This window comes from Pseudonaja textilis, chromosome 1 (genome assembly GCF_049901715.1).
Source record: "Pseudonaja textilis isolate UNSWEBS1 chromosome 1, rPseTex1.2, whole genome shotgun sequence".
Lineage (NCBI taxonomy): Eukaryota > Metazoa > Chordata > Lepidosauria > Squamata > Elapidae > Pseudonaja > Pseudonaja textilis.
The window spans coordinates 73,700,335-73,719,492 of NC_141990.1; the positions used below are offsets into that span (position 1 = coordinate 73,700,335).

Genomic DNA, 19,158 nt, shown 5'->3' on the forward strand with positions numbered 1-19,158 from the left:
ATAATTATGAATAATTATCTACCATGATGATCCACCATAGGTTAGTAGATTTTTTAAAAGATTCTAATCTATGACTGAAAAACTATGGTTGGCCCAATGTCAACCAGGCTTGTTTAACTTTGGATGACATAGATTGGCTTCTGTGACTAAGAAAGGACAATATTCAGTCTCTCTCTGCTTCTAGTTCAGCACCTTACTGATTTTCTTAACAACCATATAAATAAATCCTTCCCAGCAAGATCTAGCTACAACTTGGCTTTTCTGATGCATCCATTGCCTGCATCCAATTCAGCTCATCCACCTTGTTACTGACTATCCTCTTCTTTTTCCTTTCACCTTTTGCCACAGTCATGGACTTCTCAAAGAAACTGGATCTATGCATTATGTGTCCAGACTATAATAATTTGAACTTGGTCAGTTGTGCATTGTGACAATCTATTTTGGATTGATTTGTTCTATGATCCATTTATTTAGGTTTTTTTCATTACCCATAGTATTCTTAGTATTCTTCTACAATATTAAAGTTCTAAAGTGTTATAATTCTTTTTATTCTGCTTCTTCAAGTCCAACTTTTTCTTCAATTGACTGTCATAGTGAAAATCATTGTGCGGTTGGTACAGATATGTATGACATTGGAATATCTTTTCCAAGGTCTTCATGGCTAGCTATCTGCCAATCTCCAACATACTTCTCAACCCAGGTTCCTTTGTATTTGATAATCAATCCTAAAAGTCAAGGCTTATCCACCACTTCAATGTCTTCATTGTCAATTCTACAGCTGGTTGATGTGCTCCTTAGCATTGGTTTTTCTTTTATTATATTTAATAGTTGTCCAATTTTTTTCAATTTACTCTTTGTCTTTTCTTTATTAGAGCTTCCCACCAACTAGAAAGTTTTTACTGGGTTATAAATTATCCTTAAGATGTATTCTTTTTCTTTCAATTCATTATTTAAACCCTGAGTTCCACTTTTGAGAGAATTTATAAATTTTGCTAAGTGTTTATAACAAAGGAAGCTATAGAAAATTGCAGTGTTGATAAATGTTTGCAAGATATCTAGGATTAAGTTGGCATGACTGACAAAAAATGGAAAAACAGAGCAGTCAAGGAGGAAGGGAAAAAGTACAATGTTATTCAGACTTGAAGACATATCTGGTGAATTTTCTATTCTATTTATGCTTTGCAAACACCCTCTGAACATAAATTCTTTGGTATCAGAACATAAATTACTTTAATGTGATTCTTCAAAACTCACCATGCATCTCAGTAAACATCTCAGTTAAACATCTCAGTAAAGTAGGAAAAATAACTGCAGCAAGTTTAACTCAGCTAGTCATCAAACACAATAAAAATGAAGTTCTAATCACAAACACCCCTCATTGTTTTCATTAACAAGGCTAAATGCACAATTTCTGGAAAGGAATAAAAATGTAATGAGCTAGTAGCAAATTGTTTTCTTTTATGTTGATCCTTATTAGAATTTAAATGTTCATGTGTTCTTTTCACAGACCTTTATCAAAAAACAAATAGTTACTTATTCTATAAGAGGTATATGAATGTGGGGCTTTTTCCCGAAAAATAATATTGTCCTTGTTTCTAGACTTAAGAAAGTCAAACATGATTGCTAATCTTTGATGATTAGCTTTTTGATAAAACATGAATGGGCAAATTTCAGATTTGTGGAATCTATTCTTTCCCCCTTGTAACCTAACAGCTGAAAGCACCTACAAGCTAATGCTTCAGTCCAGGAATATTTTATCACACTTGAAATGAGTGGATAAATGTAGAGTTGTAATTGCAGGAATGTTCCAATCTCGGATGGCAAACCTCAGATAAAGAATGTTTCCAAGCAAATACAACTCAGGTAAACAAAGTCACTAATCTAAAGGAGGATTAGAGAGAGGAAGTAAACATATGTTAGACTTTAACTAGAGATAATTAATTGTATGGATTACTGTGCTAAACAGTAACAAAAGTTCAGCAGTAACCAAAGTTAACCAGTGATGGAGGATAACTAAAAATGTGTATAAATGCAAGACTAGACTCCAATAAAGATCATCATGATTCAGTTGTTCATGATCAAATAACTCGACTACCTCGTCATTACAACAGATAAATCCTTTCAGACAAAAGGCTATTTCCATGAAGATCCACGCAGATTTTATATTGCATCAGCATATTGCATCTGTATATTGACTTTATGACTCAACATATTTTTAAAAAATCATTTGGAAGAAATGCTTCAAACCTTCTGATATACATGTCCCTGGTGTGATCAAAAACCCCAACAAGCCAGCTGCAACTGTGCAGATGGACACCCATCCCCCTTTTATGAGGCTGTACAAAAAGAAGTCATACTTTGATCGTGCAGTTATGGTTGCCATCTTGATTTTTTTTATTGATTAATTCTCCTTCCAGAGACTCTTGGGAGCAGAACATTTCTATCCATTACAGCAGCTTCTTCTTTTTTTTTTTCATGATTCTTCATGAGTCTGAAAAGAACCACATCAATTTTGCTGAATGAACTCCATCGAGTAGCACATTTTTTCTACATTAAAGCTGAACCCTGAAAAAGAAAGGGATGCTTTAAAGAACAGCAGAGAAAAGCAATGCTCACATGAGGACTGGATGTTTCTTTGGAATAATTTTTGAAGCGTGCAGAACTCAATCTCATACTTGGAATACAAGAAGTCTGTTCCAACTCAATCTTCTTGATGCAGTTCTAGTTTTACTCTCCTGACAGAACAATTGGACACCTGTAAAATTAATGGTTTTACATTCCTCATAAAATTTAGAAGAAATAAAACTGAGATGCAAACATTTAATGTTTCCTTGATTCATAAATTATGACGGCATAGAATCTTTTCAATGGAGGGCTGCTGATCTCTGAAAAGCCTTTTTCAAAGATGTTTCTATTAATTATCACTGCTAACTTAGGGATACATTTCTTATTTTTATAAAAGTATTTATAATTGTTATTTTTAAAAAAAAATAAGCTAATTTGTGGTTTTCTCTATCTGTATTTAAGCTTTCTATAAGGCAGGAAGACCTAAATAGTTACTATGGAGATGAGCTCTGGCACTCAGTCTTACATCAACTCTAAATTTCCAATTGAACACCAAGTTGCTGGACCACCCACCTTTATGAAGCTTCTGTGATATCAACACTTTGATGTAGTACTAAGGAGCTAAACTGACACATTCAATTTAGCTTTTTAGTATTAGTGGATGTGTCTTTTGTGGGAATAAATGATCCTTGATTAACAAAATTATTGCTGACAATTTTGTGTAAGGGAGCCTGAAGATTATGATGGCTATAGACAGCAGACATGCCTAAATAGATGCACAAAATACAGCTCTGGCTTCTTTCCCCAGAGATGTCTGGATTTGCTGTTCTATTGACTATGATAAAGTGTACAGTCCTGGAAAAACTAGAATCTTTCCCTTTGAAAGCTGTCCATCTGGATCAGTGTCCTTCAATAATGCTCCTGAGTGCACATTTGAGGCACGACACAAGACCCATAATTGCACCCTGCTCCAACTAAATTAAGAGGTTGCCATTTCACTAGCGTACATGAGAGATTAGCATTCTCTTCCCAAACACTGTCTCTCCTGGATTACCAAAATCTACTAAGATAACCGTTACCATCCCTCTCAAGACATACTTAAACTACTTTTCAAATCATTCTACATGGCCTGGCCGAGGGTCAGAAATGATGATTTTTTAAAATTTATTTTTGTTTTTAAAATAATCACAAAAAGGGAACAGAAATATCAGGAACAGAAGGATAGAAATATATACATTGTCAAAGAAAAAATACACTAAAGTGCTTTAAAAAAAGTTAAAAGAATAGAACAGAAAAAGCCCTGTTGAAAGGATCTCAAAGTGCCTTTCTTCCAAGGGTTCTTTTTTCCTGCTGGGAGTGCTTTCAGAGTAAGGACACAGACAGAGACAGCTATTTGGAAGCAAGTTTCTTTAATTTTCAGGAAGGCAAGAGATAGCAAGAAGTCTGCGTTCCTGGGGCTAGCCAGCCTTGTGTAATAAACTCCTGATTTTTATACCTGTTCTCCTTTTGTGTGTGAGTGCTTAAATCCTGTCAGGGGGGGTTGTCTCCATTTCCGTCAGAGGGTAAACTCTGCAGGGTGGTTTGATTGGATTATTAGTTTCATTTCTTATATCTGTTTAGTGGCAATCTCCTGTCTGCTATGTGTCTTTTGTTCTATTTGTTTTGCTGATTTGGCATGGCCTTTTGTAAGGGATTTGTTTTCCTAGCTTTAATTACTTGGCTTTTGTCTAGGGGGCTTCTTTCAATACCTTTTATCAAATCTCTTTTCCTATGCAAGTTTGCTTTTATGGCTAGCCTGATGTTCCCCTCGCATTTTTCCTACTTGGATGTCACCCCTGCCCTGGTGAAGGTCCCTTTCCACAGCCCAAAAATGTATTGTTATAAAAGTAAACAGCTATAATTCTGAAAATGTTGAGGTACATATGTATTTATTTCTAATACTTACAGTATATAACTACTATGTTATTTCAACCTACTGTATTTTCTATAAACAAGTCCCATATTTTACTACAGTTATCCATACAAAGTCTACATCTAACAAAATAACAGAGTTGGAAGGGACCTTGAAGATCTTCTAGTCCAACCCTTGCTTAAGCAGGAGACCTTATACCCTTACAGACAAGTGGCTGTCCAGTCTCTTCTTGAAAGCCTCTAGTGGTATAGATCATCTATAGGTGATTTGCTCATAAGTGGCAACTGTACTCATTTTCCAGTCCATTGAGTGAATGGGGCCATATATTTATTTGCCCAATACTGCTATGTAGTAAAGGCATGGAGAAACATAGAATAGAATAACAGAGTTGGAAGGAACTTGGAGGTCTTCTAGTCCAGCTCCCTGCTTAAGCAGGAGACCTTACACCATTACAGACATGTGGCTGTCCAGTCTCTTCTTGAAAGCCTCCAGTGATGGGCCCACACAATTTCTGAAAGTAATCCATTTATATTATTCAGTTGTCAAATTCCATGTACTGTTGTACATTGTAATTGAACATTGAACTGTAGTGTGAGGTTTAGCAATAAACAAAAGAATGTCATCTGCAAATAAAACTAATATATATTCAGCTGAATTATATCTTACTCCATTTTATGAATTCCAAAGCAAATCCTAACCTGCTTAGTATGGCAAACATGTGCTGTTCGTATATTTCATTAAAGTTTTTTTCAGCATCTAATGATAAAATCACAAATTAGTCTTTATTTTTAATTCAAGTCTATTAAGTCTACAATTAACCTAATGTCTGCTACTTGCTTATTTTTTATAAACCCATCTTGATCATTCCTAGTAATAAAGGATATTACTTGTAATTTGTTAGCTGCTGTTAAAATCTTTGTAGCAACATTAATCAGCGAGATAGGATGATACTCAACACACTGAAAGTGTCTATGATTGCTTTTGGTATAATCGTGATATAAACTTGATTATATCCTTGACAACATCTCTAACAAATATCTCATCATACAACTGGCAAAATTTTGGCACCAAAAGAGCCATAAATGTTTTATACGACTCTATAGGAAATTCACCCAACCCTGATGTTTTACCACTTGCAATTGTAAAAATTATTTATTTAATCTCTTAGATAGTAGAGCAAATAAAAATTGCTTTTTACCATCTAAGGATGGTAGGTTAAATTTTATTTTGAAAGGCTTTTATATCTTCATTCAATACATTCTTTGATTTGTTATATAATTCTGAATATGAAATATGAATTTGAATTTTGAAAAAATGACATTGATATCCTTTAAAGTTTTACACATTTTATCTTTCTCACCTCTAATAATTTATATCACTGCCCTGTCATTTTTTGCTTTGAGCAGCCAAAATATTACCAGATCTTTCACCTTTCTCCCATAAACTTGTTAGCATTAATTCTGTCTGTTGTGATATGATAGTATTAGCATACCAATATCTCCTTATTGAATGATAATGAATTTGTATAACAAATGCATGTAGAGAATTTACAATAGTTTGATCTGAATTTAGAAACATCAAGTGCCCTGATTTTTAAAGAAGAAGCATATAAATCATGCATAAGGATTACAAATTCTTGCTTATGCGTCATACAAAAATTAGGTTAAAAATAAGAGGTAAAATAATTTCTGGGTACCCTGATCAGTTTCTGAAATGCACATTTCAAAGTAATTGCACTATGATCTGATACATAATAAATGTCAATATTATATTCTTGACTTTTGTGATGTAAAGTTGATATTTTAAAAAAATCATGCCAAAAAAATGGTGCATATTTGAATAAAATATATATTCTTTTATTGTTGAAAACATCAAATGCCTCGATTCTATTAAATTCGATTCTTCCATATAAATCTTAATTATGTCCCACACTAAAGATTGCTTTTTTGTCGCACCAGTATAGTTCCATCAAGCTCAGAATCCAATATTTCATTAAAATGTTCTCCTATTACCACTTAATCTTAAATACATTCATTCAGGTGTCCAAAAGATTCACAAAACATAATAGGAAAATCTCAATTAGATCCATAAACATTAACCATAGCTAATATAGTCCCTGCAATTTTAGCACACAAAATTAAACACTGCCCATTTACGTGAACAATAACATGTTGTACATCATTTGGAAATCTTTTTTGAATCCAAATGGCCACACCTGTAGCTTTCATCGAAGTATCGGTGAGAAATGTTGGAAGATGTTATCCAGCATGCCTGGAAGGCAATAGGCAGCCTAAAATAATTGGGCCCGTTAATTTAGTGTTATTATTGATTATTATACAAGCAATGTAATTACTTAACACTAGTAAGTCCACACTGCATTATGTAATCATTATTATTATTATTATTATTTTCATGATACTCCCAGGAATATCTAGCAGAGCTGGAGGGAGGAAATTCTTTTGAAGGTTACTAGTGCCTTTAAAGGGATTATTTGTTTGGGGCTTGTTTGTATTTTTTTAGCACACATTTACCCCCTCACCACATCCCCATATGACCTGCAGACCTCATCTGGATTGAAAGTTCTTTTAAACTCCATTTTCTTCAGAACAGATACAAAATGAGTTGCAAGCAGGTTAACAAACTCCCTGGGTGTGCAGTCTTTCTTGGCCCCTAATGACAAGTTTTTACAAAGCAACTCAGTTCCATTTGCTTCTGGGATGTGCAGAAATGAGAGTGACAAGTTTGCAAAATCACCAGCATTCTCCAGAGAGAAATGATAAGTTATTACGAACATTAAAAACAGCAAACACTCAATGAAAAGGAGTTTATAATTAGAACAAGAACAGAAAACAGATAAAAGCCATGTTGCCAGTATTGTGCATGTAACTAATTATAAACTTGATAAAATACCTGAGAAATGAGGACAAAAAGTCATTCCCATGGGCACAATGGGTATTACTGTACCAGTGAAGTCAACCAACATTTCAAAACATCAAAGTTCAATGAGGTTGCTGACTTTATACTTCTCCAATTGGATGTTCTCCAGATCTATGAGGGCTACAATCTGCAGAATCCCTAAACAGAGAGATTAATCAACTCTGGGAAGCTGAGGCATCTTCTATAAGGTAAAATTTGCCCTGTAGAAACCAAACATGATGGTCATTCATTACTACCATACCATAGAGAGGCAACAGTGATTCACAGCTTGATCTTTGTTGGCTTGATTAAGATCTGGAATGGAAAAAGAATCAATTCCAGGAGCAGATCAGAGAAACAATCTGAATGAAGGAGGAAATGCAGTAAGGAACAAAAGCACACTTCAAACAGCAGAGAACCAGTTTGTAGGGAACTGGGCCAAATCAAATGAACCAGAGACAATTGAAATTGTTTCAACAAAATCTGAAACCCAATTGATGTTTTACTTGTTTGTGCAGGGATGGAAGATTGACAGAGTGAGGAAATTTCAGAGAAGTTAAATCTTTTCTCTTGTGTGCTGTCACAGTATGACAGTGTCCTTTGCTTATTATGACAAATACACTTTAGGCCCCATAAATTCATTTTCTTTCTTCTGCCTCAAAGGGTTGAATGGGAAATCACAGTCCTACATTAAGAGCAGCAAAGGGAGGGAAAGATGGTTGTTGGTTTTTTTGCTAATTTTTGTTTTAGGGTTTTTATTCAAAAAAGAATAGGTTTAGAGTTTTTATTCAAAAAAGATATACAGGTAGTTTTTAGCTAATGACATGATGGAGCCTGGAATTTCTTTCATAAGTCATAATGATTGTAAGTCATGGCACTCACAGAACTGACCTGATTTTCTGACCCTTTTTTGCAGTTCAGGTAGTCCTCAACTTATAACCACAATAGAGCCCAATTAGTATGTTGCTAAGTGAGAAATTTGTAAAGTGAGCTTTGCTGCATTTTAAGATTGTTCTTGCCACATTTGCAACTTGCCACTGCAGTTGTTAAGTTAGTAACATGGTTGTTAAGTGAATCTTGCTTCCCCATTGACGTTGCTTGTCAGAAGGTCACAAAAGGTGATCACACAACCCTGAGACCTATGTGTGATGACCGAGGATGGATACAAAAGCTATAAAATTACAAAAACAGGTGAAGTCCCTTTAATTTCTTCAGCTTGGCTTCAAAGGTCCAATTATCACTGACTAGAGAAAAAACTCCCCCACAAACAGTTGCAAAAAGGAAGGCCTTCCATTCAAACTCAAAATACATAAAAATTATAAATAGAAAAAAAACAACACAAACTACACTGAAGCAATTAATGAGACAAGGCAGGATAAGGGCTTGAAGATGTCCAGAGATATTGAAATACATGCACTGGGAAGGATGCCAGAACTCAGATAAGAACCGACAACCAAGATATATTTTCATGCTTTGCTTCCAGCACTGACCCATGTGCAGTGTGTCCTTTTAAACAGTCCTAACAGCTGCAGCCAATGAAGGGGATCAAGGCCCTTTCTTCCCCCATAGTCCACACCATTCATGTTTCTCCCTCATCCGCTCTTCCCTGCATGCACTAGGATGAAGAGGGGATGGGCCTGGGTCTTCCTCTGAATGCCCAGCCAGACTGTGCCCTTTCCCAGTATCCTCCACAACCTCCGAAGCCACAGTCCCACTCCCTGTTGGTTTCTCCTCCTCTCTAACAGGGGTATGACACTATGAGTCAGTTGCCAAGCATCCAAATATCGATCACGTGACCACAGGGATGCTTCAATAGTTATAAGTGTGAATATAAGTTACTTTTTTAGTGCCGTTGTAGCAATAGCACTTAGACTTATATACTGCTCAAAAAAATAAAGGGAACACAAAAATAAGACATCCTAGATCTGAATGAATGAAATATTCTTATTAAATACTTTGTTCATTACATAGTTGAATGTGCTGACAACAAAATCACACAAAAATTATCAATGGAAATCAAATTTAGCAACCCATGGAGGTCTGGATTTGGAGTTACACTCAAAATTAAAGTGGAAAACAACACTACAGGCTGATCCAACTTTGATGTGATGTCCTTAAAACAAGACAAAATGAGGCTCAGTAGTGTGTGTGGCCTCCACGTGCCTGTATGACCTCCCTACAATGCCTTGGCATGCTCCTGATGAGGTGGCAGAGGTCTCCTGAGGGATCTCCTCCCACACCTGGACTAAAGCATGGCCCAACTCGTGGACAGTCTGTAGTGCAACGTGGCACTGGTGGATGGAGAGAGACATAATGTCCCAGATGTGCTCAATTGGATTCAGGTCTGGGGAATGGGTGGGCCAGTCCATAGCATCAATGCGTTCGTCTTGCAGGAACTGCTGACACACTCCAGCCACATGAGGTCTAGCATTGTCATGCATTAGGAGGAACCCAGGGCCAACTGCACCAGCATATGGTCTCACAAGGGGTCTGAGGATCTCATCTCGGTACCTAATGGCAGTCAGGCTACCTCTGGCAAGCACGTGGAGGGCTGTATGGCCCCTAAAGAAATGCCACCCCACGTCATTACTGACCCACTGCCAAACTGATCATGCTGGAGGATGTGGCAGGCAGCAGAACATTCTGCATGGTGTCTCCAGACCCTGTCACGTCTGTCACATGTGCTCAGTGTGAACCTGCTTTCATCTATGAAGAGGCACAGGGCACCAGTGGTGAATTTGCCAATCTTGGTGTTCTCTGGCAAATGCCAAATGTCCTGTACAGTGTTGGGCTGTAAGCACATCCCCCACCTGTGGATGTCGGGCTCTCATACCACCCTCATGGAGTCTGTTTCTGACCATTTGAGCAGCCACATGCACATTTGTGGCCTGCTGGAGGTCATTTTTCAGGGCGATGACAGTGCTCCTCCTGTCCCTCCTTGCACAAAGACAGAGGTAGCGGTCCTGATGCTGGATTGTTGCCCTCCTAAAGCCTCCTCCACATCTCCTGATGTACAGGCCTGTCTTCTGGTAGCGCCTCCATGCTCTGGACACTACGCTGACAGACACAGCAAACCTTCTTGCCACAGCTCGCATTGATGTGCCATCCTGGATGAGCTGCACTACCTGAGCCACTTGTGTGGGTTGTAGACTCCGTCTCATGCAACCACTAGAGTGAAAGCACCGCCAGCATTCAAAAGTGACCAAACCATCAGCCAGAAAGCATAGGAACTGAGAAGTGCAAAACCACTCCTTTATTGGGGATGTCTTGCTAACTGCCTATGCTTTCTACCTGTTGTCTATTCCACTTGCACAACAGCATGTGAAATTGATTGTTAATCAGTGTTGCTATCTAAGTGGACAGTTTGATTTCACAGAAGTGTGATTGACTTGGAGTTCTATTGTGTTGTTTAAGAGTTCCCTTTATTTTTTTGAGCAGGGTATATCACTTCACAGTGCTTTTACAGCCCTGTCTAAGAGGTTTGCAGAGTCAGCCTATTGCCCCCAACAATCTGGGTCCTCATTTAACCCACCTTGGAAGGATGGAAGGCTGAATCAACCTTGAGCCTAATGAGATTCAAACTACCAAATTGCATGTAGCTGGCAGTCAGCAGAAGTAGCCTGCAATATTGCACTCTAACCACTGCACCACCACAGCTCTTGTAACTTTGAATACTCACTAAATAAACTGATATAAATCAAGCACCACCTGTAACTGCTACTATTTTCTGTAAAGTCACTTGATAGAAATTAGAGGTTAGCCACATTTTCAATTGAGGACCACCACAGATATTGCTATCAGCCTTTCAAGAAGCAGCACATCTATGATAGAGTTGCTAATAAAATATTTCTTTCCTGCAGCTGTCTCATTGCAGCCTTAGAAATCTGCTTATACTGGATAGTGGTGTCACAAAAGAGGAAAGGTCAGGCACAGACTGAACAGTGCATTCTGTTTGTATCCACTGGCTTTAGTTAGAAGTGAATGGAAAATCAATCTGTCAGCGTGTAACCTGTAATCTGATTGTAGGTACTAACTGGAAAGTATAAAAGGCTGGGTGTTGATCTGTTAAGGGCAGGAAATTTGTAGGTCAGCTGGAGTAAGGCAGAGACAAAAAAGAACTCAGCTGTGAAAGGTCAGAGGAAAAGAGAGCAACAGTGACTATCCACAGAATTTTTTAAAAGGCAGAAGGACACAGAGGGCTGAAATCACAGAAATCAATAGCTGAGTAGATCTATAGAGAGAAGAAGAACTTTTGTAACAATCCCATAAGATACTAGAAGCCATATCTACCAGCTTTAATGCCGAATTATCCATGCTGAGAGACTTCATCTCTACCTTCAACAATATCCCTCCTTCTCTCCTCTTCCTTGAGAAGCTTCAAGGCAATTTTGGAATGGAAGAGGACAAGCCAATTGAAGATCAAATCAACCCTATGGATGATGCTGGTTGAAATTTGCAGGTTGATTTAATCTGCATATACTACTCCTGAAAAACTATATATGCACTTTAGGTTTTTCAAAATAGACACATTAAGGACTGCCCTTTACCTTTTGGGGCATTTTCAACAGCTACAGTTCTTTTTGGCCTTTGGTGTTGAGCAATTATTAAGAAACAGGTGCTTTCAGGTACAATTTTGATTGGAATGTGAATCAAGTTACAGAATTAATATATCCATCCTAATCAGCATGAGTAATCCCCAACATTAAATAATAATAATCATCATCATCATCCACAAATGCAATCATGACATGTACCCTGTTTTCCCCCAAATATGACCTACCCTAAAAGTAAGCCCTAGCTTGATTTTTACACATGCGCCCAATATAAGCCCTACCCGCCAAAATAAGCCCTAATTAAGATCCTGCCCACTCCAGAGTGCATGGGTAAAAATTAAGCTATGGGAGGGTGGGGGGTGGAGCCAGCCTACTACTTACCTTTGGACAGTTGTAGCCAGGCCTCGCACACCCCGACATCTGCCTTGCCAGCCCATTTCTTCTGCAGCCAGCAAGACTGGCAAGGCTTTCTGGAAGGCCACTGTAGCTGATTACAAAGCTCCAGATCAATCCGGAGCTTGGTTATCGACTTCAGAGGCCTTCAGGAAAACCTTGCCAGCCATAGAAGAAGAAGTTCCTGAAGGCCTCTGAAAGCGAAAAGGAGGCTGGGGCAATGTGGGCAAGTGAGGTTAGTCAGTGGATGACTTCCCCCCAAAATAAGACCTGGTGCCTTTTTTCGTGGCAAAAGAATATAAGACAGAGAAACATGGTAGGTGCAGAAATGGAAAAAAAATTATACAGTATACCATTATGCATATGCTATTATGTAATATCTGCTATGAATCCTTAACCTTGTTAAGCTACACTACATTTATCTATTGAAATTACAATTTCTATAAAACTTTGGTGTTAGGTTATAATGTGTCCAAGTAGACCAATAATGTATATTATTGGAGTGGAAGCCAATTTAGCTATCATTGCTAGGAAAGAGAGTCTTTAAACTGACAACTTACAAAACTGAATAGAACAGGGGTGTCAAACTCGTGGTCTGGGGGGCACATGCATCATGTGCTGGCCACGCCAACCCCTGGTTTAGCAAAGGGGGGCGGGAATTGTGATACATCACATGACCACAACATGTTATTGTGAGTTTGACACCCCTGGAATAGAATGATGTCAGTTGATGATAGCTGGTTATTGCTTGGAAGAGGACCAATGTTTGTAACCAAAAGGACAGTTGGAAAAAACTGAGGAAGGAGGCACCCTTTCATTTAGAGAATCTGACTAAATCAGATTACAGATAATCAGAGTTGAAAGGGACCTTGTAGGTCATCTGGTCCAAACGCCGCCTGCTCAACTAGGAGACCTTACACCATTTCTGACAGATGGGAGTCCAATCTTTTCTTGAAAGTCTCAAGTGATGATGCTCCCACAACTTCTGAGGGCAAGCTCTTCCATTAGTTGATTGTTCTCACTGTCAGAAAGTTTCTCCTGATTTCCAGGTTAAATCTTTCCTTGTTCAGTTTCCATTATTGCAAGGCTTGACTAAACTGGTGGCTGGACAGAAGAAAGGTAGGAACTGAGGTAGGATTGAGACTTCAAGCAGGCAGCAGAACTCAAGGTAGGAAAGCTTCTAGCAGAAGCCAAACCACAAAGAGCTTCAACAATGTTTAAATGTCTTAATGGGAATAGAAGAGAAATATATTCAAAGCAAAAGTCTGAACTTTTTTGAGAAGTTTTAAATATGTTTTACTACTTTTTATTTGTCCCATTTAGTGGTTGCTTCAAGTGTCTAGGCAACCTTACTTCACATCCACCAAATGTGTTTATTGAAGATTAATAAATCACCAAGCTGGGAAGAACTTTGAGAGAAAAAAAACAGGACTAAATGCAGGGGCCATTTTACAAGGGATTCAACCACAAAGAAAGTTGATGTAGTGTTTCAATGGACCCATTAAAATCTACTTCAACTGGGCTGTCATTTGAATTTATATTTGTGACAGAGGGCTCAACAGTGGAGTAGAGAGTCCTGATTTGGTTGAGAAAATTATAATCGAAAAATACAACTCATCCGGGGTCTCTACCAAGAAGCCAGTTGCAACCTACAGTGCTCCACCATTGGAACTTTCAACTGCTAACTAGTTTTTATTATTATGGGGATTCCATTAACAGAAGAGGTGGCATATCACACTTTAATGCACATTAGAGCGATTGTGTCTATGGTGATTTTCAGTCATCCAGGTTTTAGTTGTCCCAAAGCAGAGGTGGTAGTCAGCAGGTTCTGACCAGTTCTGGAGAACTGGTAATGGAAATTTTGAGTAGTTCGGAGAACCGGCAAATACCACCTCTGACTGGAGACTTTACAGCATCCTTCCTCTGCCACACCCACCAAGCCACGCCCACAGACCTGGTAGTAAAAAAATTTGAATTCCACCACTGTCCCAAAGGTACTTTTTTTTTTTGTGAAGAGGCAACTGAATTTTCTGGTTTTTCTTTGAAGAAGAGTGGAAGAAGCTTCTTGGATGAGAAGTGAAATGTCTTCAAAGAAAAACCAGAAAGACCACTTGCCTCTTGGGGGAAAAAAAGCATCTTTGTGATAAGAGTGATTAGAAACATATTCAGTCAAGTTAAAACATCTCGGGAAAACGAATGCTCACTAGATTTCCACTTGAAGTTAGGACTGACCAAGCCAGTGCAACCTCATGATTTCAACCTATGCCAGCAAATACATCCCAAAGTGCTGCTTCTAGCTGTGCCTGGCAGAGGATGTAAGAGGATATTTCTATCCTGGGGGAAAAAAATGTTCTGGCATCCACCTTATTTTGCAGGGAAATTAGCTGGCATGAACTTCTTTTTGAGTTCACTGAATGGTACTTGCAACCCAAGGGGGCATAGTCCATGTCCTTCTCCACTAAATGATTAACTCAAATGCAAAATCTAAAGGCTTTTGCTCCATGAAATAGTCAGCAAGGCTGTGCGGTTGACCTGAACTGAAAGCAATGATTTCCCTTAGCACAAAGGGTCGATAGAAGCAAATCTTCAATAATTATTCAGGTGAAGGCTTTTATATTGTGGAAAGGGTTCCTGGTGTTTCCATGGGTTCTCTTATTTCATAATGACATTTTAAATCCCATTTCACAGTGTGAATCCAAAAAAATGTAGCGTTTGTCCAAAAATATTCCAGTTTATGTTAGGCCCCATTGCAGCCACCTTCCTATATTCTATTTCAGTTTCATAAAAGGAGTATGCTTAAGAGTACAGGTAGTCCTCCACTTACAGCAGTTTGCTTAGTGGCCTTTCGAAGTTAAAATGGCACTGAAAAAAGTTACTTATGGCCATTTTTCACACTTGTGACCATTGCAGCATCCCCAGAGTCACATGGTTTACAGTTGGATGCTTGACACTTAATTCACATTTATGACTGTTGCAGTGTCCTGAGGTCATGCGATCACCTTCTGCAACCTTCTGACAAACAAAGTCAGATTCCCTTTACGACCACATTACTAATTTAACAACTACAGTGATTCACTTAATAGGTGTGGCAAGAAAAGTCATAAATTGGGACAAGACTCACTTAACAACATAAAGTTTGGGCTCACTTGTCATCATAAGTTGAGGACTACCAGTACACTGTCCCATTGCAGTGTATCCACATTGTTCCTCCATTATAGGTTGGCCTTTTTTTCACCTATCACTATCATTTATGATGTCTGATTCTCCTAGTGATGTTGAACATGGTAAGAAGCCTAGTGTGGCTTGTCCAAAATCATTTCTAGTTCAACTCTCTGCCCAAGCCAGGAGCCTCAGACCATCCCAGAGAAATGGCTGTCCAAACTTTTCATTTGGAAACCTCCACGGATGAAGTACCCATGTTCCAGAAGATAGTTGTTCCACTGTCTCATAATTTTCACGGTCAGGAAATTCACTCCTATTTTGAGTTTGGAATTCTCCTAAAAGCTTCCACACATTGATTCCTGTCCTACCTTCAGACACTAATGGAGGACAAATTATCATCCTCTTTCCTATGACATCATTTCAAGTAGTGGAAGGTTGCTATTATATCTTCCCTTGGCATTTTCTTCTTAGGATAAACTTACCCAGTTCTTTTAACCGTTCTTCATAGGATTTAAGCTCCAAGAGCTTCTCCATCATTGTTGCTGTTCTCTATATTCCTTCCATTTCCTCAGCATTCTTCCTGAGTTGTGCTGACCAAAAATGGATATAGTATTTCAGGTGCAGCTTGATCAGTGAAGAATAGAGTGAAATATTCATTTCCCCTGATCTTAGCAGCATGCGTCTGTTGAGGCTGCCCAAAACTGCAGTGGCTCACAACAGTATTCATCTCTGTGTTTCCCAAACACACACACTTTTCATATGTGCCTGTGTCATCACAACACATTTACAAAGCGACATTGGTCAAACTATGATATCACAACATTGCTTTCTTCATTCTGCACTCCCATTGCTGGCATTGCCGTCTGGTTTAATCAGAAAGGAAGAATAATTCTCTGTGAAATGCCACATTAATCCAATAATATCTGAAACAGAAACCTCTTTATTCATTGTGCTCCTAAGAACAGGATCTATTCTTTGTTTCTCTTTTTGGATTTCCTATGTTTGCCGCGCAGGAAAATCAAAGTCAAAGTCGTATTGTTTCCCTGAACATAGAGCCGAAAATTTCATCACAGGGTATTTCCATTCTTAGGATGACATATACTTAGGAAACAATTAAGACAGGCTGGGCCATCAATAGATTCTCAACACCCCAAGATTATGTTGCCAAAATTAATGGGCCAAAAGAACCTTATTTCAGCAGTGCAGGTTTTTTTTTCCTTTTCCTTTAAAAAAATAATTTTAAGATTAGGATAAGAGCAAGAGGCTTCAAAGAAACAGACCACTCCATGTGCATCTTCCGACATCTGCCAAAGTGCCAAATTGTCCCCCCCTCCCCACAAAAGTGCTTTGGTTGATTTAAAAGTTGGAATGGTAGAATTTTCTTTCCTGGAAGCTTCCTGCCTTCCCTCCCATCCTTAAAACCAAATAAATACTTGAACATTACCCAACACCATCCCAAAACAGGGTGGACATTTTCAAGCCATTCCGGTGAAATCACCATGTTATTAATGGCTTCAGTAACCTTCTGGAAGTTAGAACAAGAAACTAAAACTCTTGATTCTTCAAACATTGTCCAGCCTGTGGACCTGCTGGGTTCATCAAAAGTTTCCATAAGTGCAACTATATATATATATATATATCCATAAGTGCAAATATATATATATATATATATATATATATCCTTGCAAGTAATAAAACATTCAGATGTCTTATGCATCAGTGCTCCTTTACTTTTAACAAACAGCATGATAAAACAGAATCTTTTTACTAGCTATCTAGATTCCACCAAATTATCTGCCTTATTTCCATATTTGGACATATTTCAGTCTATACGTCCAGATGATCAGTCCAAAAACAAGACAGATAAGTGCTGTACTCAGAGCATTTTTTCTGCCTCCAGGGGAACAAGGATGAACATTATTACAGTAAAAATTCCTTATTTGACACAATTAAAGATACAAGAAGCTTCATCTCCTGAAGCACGTGGTCACATTCTTCAAATTCTTATTTAATCTGCCTCATAAAAACTGGATCCTTTAAGAGGGATGCATTTAAAGTGATCAATTGCCATCAATTTGATGTTGACACTCCTCCTAGTCCCAGGGGTGTCAAACTCGCCTTGCCACGGCAGCGTCACGTGACGTATCGTGACTTTTCCCCCCTTCGCTAAACTGGACATGGGCATGGCCAGCATGTGACACATCTAGCCCTGTCCTAGATCCTCTCCAGGACTCCCAACGTGGCCCTTCAGGTCTTCCATCACCACCATACATGAGTCCAGAGGGTCCCTGTGAGCTTTTTGCAACTGGGCTGGGGAAATGGAGGGTGAGAACAAGCACGCACTTCACCACTTATGTGAGCCACAGGCGAGCGTGTGAATACAAGCTCCATTTGCACAAGTGCACGGCACTCATTCAAATGGAGCATGTGTTCATGCTCCACTTAATAGCCACCCACAGGGAACCATCTCAGTGGTGGGATTCAAAACTTTTTACTGCCGGTTCTGTGGGCATGGCTTGGTGGGCATGGCTTGATGGGCATGGCACAGGAAGGATACTGTAAAATCTCCATTCCCTCCCCACCCCACTAACCTGCTTTTCAGCTCCGTTCTCCTGTGCAGGGCAACAAAAGAAGACTCAGTGGATCAGCTGGGACTCGAGAGGCAGAGAATAGATGGGGACAAGGACAGTCAGAGGTGGTATTTGCAGGTTTTCCAAACTACTCAAAATTTCTGCTACCGGTTCTCCAGAACTGGTCAGAACCTGCTGAATACCTCCTCTGAACCATCTCTTCTACCCCTGCCGGTCTGCAAAAAGAGACAGAGAGGTTGGGGAACACTGGACTAGTCCATCTGTCTTGATGTTAATTGTCTTCTGTCTCTTTTCTTTCACCACACATTAATGAAAATTCTATAGTTATGGAAACATTGTTGTCCGAAACACCAGTGACAAAGACAGTCTGTACATTGCTTTGATGATGGCTGGATGTTCTTATACAAAGCTGTACATCCCTAGTCAAGAATTAGACTCATAATGTCTATGGTCAGTGCTGATACATTTGAAATGTACAGAGCAAAAATACATTGACATTTAAAAGCTGCTGTCTTGGGCCAATTCATCCGTAGTCATTTTTAGTGTGAAACCCTATCTAGCTCTCAGCATTTCCTGAGTGTGTTTATGTAGGCACTTAATTTTAATGATGGCTCTTTTCTCCCCCTATTTGTATATCCAGTAATGTTTATTTGAATTCCTCCCCAATCATGATAACCTCACATGACATAGTAATAACTTAATAGAGTCCTAGCCCACATCTCAGTTTCTTGAAGGGCAACATCAACACAGAAATTCTGAATGACCAACATGGATGTTGCAGGCATAGCAGAATTTCCTATTTCTTTGGGTTTTGACGGCTGTGATTTTTAGTTTTCAGATAAGGCATCAACCAACAAGAAGAGTCGCTTTTGCAAAGTAGGGTTAGGGTTCAGAAGTTCTGATTTTCATGGAAAATCTCTCTTTTATTCCCTCTCATATCATGAAACATAGTTACGTGCAACAGGCAAGCATACAGATGCTCCCTAATGTATTAATTCTTATACCTGATGCTTTATTGACATTAGAAGAAAGAATCTGATCTCTACAATCATCTCTTTAGTACATG

At 38.7% G+C, this 19,158-nt stretch overlaps 1 long non-coding RNA gene across 1 annotated transcript; it reads right to left on the bottom strand.

Moving 5' to 3' along the window:
• Positions 1 to 2,363: 2,363 nt before the first annotated feature.
• LOC148127679 (uncharacterized) lies at positions 2,364 to 18,159 on the bottom strand. Its single transcript, XR_015741011.1, has 4 exons — positions 18,093 to 18,159; positions 7,388 to 7,614; positions 2,617 to 2,755; positions 2,364 to 2,491 (listed from the first exon to the last, which is right to left on the bottom strand). It is a non-coding gene; the product is annotated as an uncharacterized LOC148127679 (long non-coding RNA).
• Positions 18,160 to 19,158: the final 999 nt, after the last annotated feature.